The sequence below is a fragment of the Perca fluviatilis genome, chromosome 18 (assembly GCF_010015445.1).
Source record: "Perca fluviatilis chromosome 18, GENO_Pfluv_1.0, whole genome shotgun sequence".
Classification (NCBI taxonomy): domain Eukaryota; kingdom Metazoa; phylum Chordata; class Actinopteri; order Perciformes; family Percidae; genus Perca; species Perca fluviatilis.
In genome coordinates this window covers 10062255-10066587 of record NC_053129.1, presented here as the reverse complement: position 1 = coordinate 10066587, position 4333 = coordinate 10062255, and the positions used below count along the sequence as shown (strand labels likewise).

At 41.6% G+C, this 4333-nt stretch overlaps 1 long non-coding RNA gene across 1 annotated transcript; it reads left to right on the top strand.

The window, feature by feature from the left end:
• Positions 1–301: 301 nt before the first annotated feature.
• Positions 302–1995, top strand: LOC120547073. Its single transcript, XR_005637025.1, has 4 exons — positions 302–471; positions 559–641; positions 775–960; positions 1479–1995. It is a non-coding gene; the product is annotated as an uncharacterized LOC120547073 (long non-coding RNA).
• The last annotated feature ends 2338 nt before the right edge of the window (positions 1996–4333 follow it).

Genomic DNA, 4333 nt, shown 5'->3' with positions numbered 1-4333 from the left:
ATCTGAGAATCTTGTACATTTAAAGTATCCTATCTGTAAAAGGCCATGCATCCAAAGGAGGGCAGATCTATTTTTGTCAATCCATTTGGAGCCACTTCCCAACAAGTTACACAATGTAGGAATTCAACAAGGTAAGCAAATTCAGGTTTTATTGTCATGTCTTTTGTTAATGTTTGTGATATGCTTATTAATTCTTTACATTAGGGCATTCATGCGAAAAAATTCTTTCAAGATGGAGGTGTGACAGTGTCACATCACCGTCAGCAGGATTTCACATCCTGGGGACTGTTTGTGTGCAAAGTAAGATTATGTACCCAGTATGCTTTTTACATTATTTTTTTTTTTATTAAATAAGAACACAAATTAAATTAACCTGCATTTGTGTACAGAGCTGCTCCTAAATGGAGCCAGCATGGGCAGACATCGACACCTTGAGGGAAGAGATTGCCAGGAGACTGATGGTTGATTCTGGTAAGCTTCCATTAATTGTATATCAACCTTACTGAAACATTTGCCTATACGTAACTCACTGTGAAATTGTAATATCTTTTTTAATAGAAAACCTCAATGAACTCTGCCACTGTTGCGGGGAAATAAACACTGGGGAAAGTGACACCTTAGAGGCACCTATGGACCATTGGGTAGGAACCTTTTTAAAGTTCTTTTTATGGATAGTGCATTATTTATTTAGACAATCTTATTTATATATTTTCTTTCAGTTGTGTTAGATTGAATGCACATCATGCACCTGATGGTTTCATTGGCTGTGTGTAGAATGTCCCAATGTGGATGAGGACTTTTGGTGTCCTGCATGCACATCACCAACACAAATGTTCATGACCTGACACTGTGGAGTCCTTCAACTTCATTAATAACATCACCCCGGACATCAAGTGGCAAAAGGACATCAAAAGCTTCAGCAGAGGATGTAGGCCTACTTCCGACTGCAATTCAAGCCAGGTTTTTTATTTATTTGGGATTTTGGCCTGTTCTAAATAGGAATATATTTAACTTGACTGTTTAACATCCCTTACTGTTCTTGGCAAGTGGCCCTCCACTGCTCAATTCTTTTATTGTGAAGCTGATGTGGGATCTTTTAACTTTAGGCAAGTATTACCACATCAACATTTCATTCATTTGCAGTGATATTATGGTTGCAATTATCTGGCTGTTATGTGTTGGAAACCAGTAAAATACTAAAATGGTCTTATGTACATGGACAGTGTGGTCACAACTTGATCTGACTGCCTCCTGTTTTAGAGATATGATGTAGGAGATATTTTGATGCTATATTTACCATAATTTACTGTAGAGCCTGTGGCGCACTGAGTTGGTCTGCTACCTTTAATTTGTTGGAGCTGTATGACTACACTGACCCAGACCTTAGGTAAATTGATCCCTACTGTAGTGGAATGTTAAATTAGAGAAATCTGTAAGTGCTTGTTTCTCTATAACCTTATTTATTCATTCCTCATCAGCTACAAGTTGTGGGTGCAGGGGTTTTCTGCTTGGGCCGGCACAAAAATGTCAGACCTGAAGCTCTATTTGGCCTGTGAGAGGTACCAGTCCCGAGCCATCACAGTGCAGCCATCACCGTCCTCCAGAAATATTTTATTTCTCTTAAAGCCTCAGACGTATAGGCCCCTCTCTCGCTCCTGCAGCATCCAACTCAGCAGCAGCACAGAAGAGGGTTGGTCTCTCTGCCCTGGTGGATGAGCCCTCCAGAAGCCATGGAGAAGACGGCAGAGACAGCCCGCTGCGACCTGGAGCAGACTAAGTGCAGGAGTTGATGCAGCCAGTCTTCCTTTGCTTCTTTGCATGTTGGCTGTTCCTGTGGATGCCACACAGGATCTTGCAGATGCACCTTACATTCCCCCAGCATTTGTGCACCAGTACTATGATAAAGGCTGGGCTGTACAGGACCCATCCAGAGGGTCCGGAGGGTGGTCACAGGGCATCATTAGGCAGCTGTCCCCAACTTACAGCTGCCAATTTCCAGCTGTACTTACGTAAGTAAGTACAAAATATCAGTTTGTGTTTAAAGGTACAATATGTAACATTTCTGCATTAAAATGTCTAAAAACGACTATACCTATGTTATAGCACAGCTGAGGTTCACAATCTGGGCAACAGTGCTTCTCGGCTGTGCAACACCCTGCGGGAGGCGCACAGGAGATGTACCTCACCGTGTGCGAGCAGTTGCTGGCCTTGTGCTCAGTGAGGGGGCAGTTACCACTACCACCCCAGATGCCCCCTCTCTCCTCTGCTGTCTGTACGCAGCCATGACATCCTGACGCGGTGTAATGGCAAAATTATTTTTAAGCACAAATCTTTATATTTTTGTCTTATTTCTGTGTGTGTTTCTCCCACAATGCTGAAAGGGAGTTTCTCATTCCCACATGTAGATTCTGATTCTCACTAAACTAAGTAAGAGCCCCAAAGTCTGGAACATAAATGTGAACACGGTTTGTCTGAACCGATAAAGTACAAGGTCACAGTAAACCATCTCAGACTATGTGAAGATTCAGTTTTCCCATGCCAGTTGAGATGTAACCGAGGGGGTGAAAGTTGTACAGGGAGGAGGAGGCGAAATGGCTCTGAGATGTCTCCTGTGTTTTTCTCTTGTCTTCATGTGTATCAGATTGTCTGTGAGAAATGCAGGGTCATGATAAGCCAAGTGTGTGTGTGCTGTCACTCTGAAGATGTATTTAAGCACAGTGTTCCTGTTCACTCATTGGAGAGACTTTTCCACACTATGCTGAAATTGTGTTACTCCTATATTCTTGCAAGTATATAATAAAATACAAAAACCTAACTTGGCTTAGTCTTCAACTGTCTTATTTGTTTCACTCTATAACTTTCTAAATCCACTCCTGCTGAAAAGAAACGTGCAAAAACTCAATACATTTCAATTAATAGAGAATATTTAAACTGGGACAACAAATTGTGCTCCACTGAGAAACAAAAACCTCAGTGACTTCCTTTAAATCTTGCATATTACCCTAGTATAAGTCCAACATGTAATCTATTTACTGTAATAAATCCAAAAATGACCCCAATGCGTCAGATATCAGGGAAACATGCTAAGTTGAAACACTATCTTTTCTGACAATAATGCTAATGCTAGCATTTTCTCCTTTTGAAATGTCGGCTGCGTGACACAAAAACGGTTTGTGTTTTGGCCTGTGTGTTATCAACTGCCCAGTTTGACAGCCAGGCAGGGTTGCCAGCTATAACTGTAAAAATGTAAACCCAGCGCACTTCAGCTGTACAGCCATGAAAGCAGAAAAACAAACGGGATCAACGGAGATAGATAGAACCTAAAAAACATTGGCATTGATTTTCGATTAAAAAAAAAACAACAAAAAAAAAAAGATTCACAGTATGTAAATGTAGGTACTTTTCCCATTGATTCCACCGACTGGTCCTAGCTAACGCCACCATGCTAATGGCTAACGTTACCGGAGGACCAGGCAAGCGGGCCACGGATGTTTACAACGTATAGCCTGTTCAGTGGCCAACAACGGTGAGTTATTTTAAGCCAAGGGAGGGGGGCTGTAAATCAGGAAGAGAGGACTGTGAGTTTGCAGTGTGTTTAGTCGGGTGGAGAGGACGGCAAGGTAGCGATATTTTTAGCGGTTCCTACCGTAATTCTAAGCCGAAAAAAAGTTTGTCAGTTGGGTACAGAGCTCCGCAGGCTTTTATGACTGTCAATATAGCCAGCATCTAACGTTAGCTACTCCGCTATGCTGTGGAGTAATGTTTGGCTATGTGAGACAAGCGTCTAGCAATATTGTTGGATGCTACGGTCTCAGCTTGGCAAACGTGAACTTCGAGTCTGGGGAAGACGGGACGGGGGAGAGGACTCTCTCCGGTATTTTGAATTTGTACTGCAGTAACTATTTTAAACAGCATTTTTAAGACAACTTTAAGTGTCTTTCAGTGTTTCAGTGAACCTCATTTTATTATCGTTCGGTTAAGTCATTTTTTTTGTTTAGACATTTATTCATATTTGCCAGTTTAATTATCTGTTGAATCCGTTTGTAACGGATTTGAAAATTCCGGTACAAATAAAAACTACTACTTCGACGAAATGAGCTTTTCCACCAGAAACAACTGAAGCTGGGATAAAGCAGAGTTTGATAGGAGGGGGCAACTGTAACGGAGAGTGAAACAGAATAAATTCTCTTTAGAGATTTTAATTTGGGCTGAGTAGCAGGTAGTACGCTAAAATACAGCAGTGTTTAAAGTGAAGCCGAGCTGAGAGCTCAAACTGTGTGTGAACGTGACGGGAGTCAAACAGAGGTTGTGGCAGAGAAGCTCTTTTATTTTC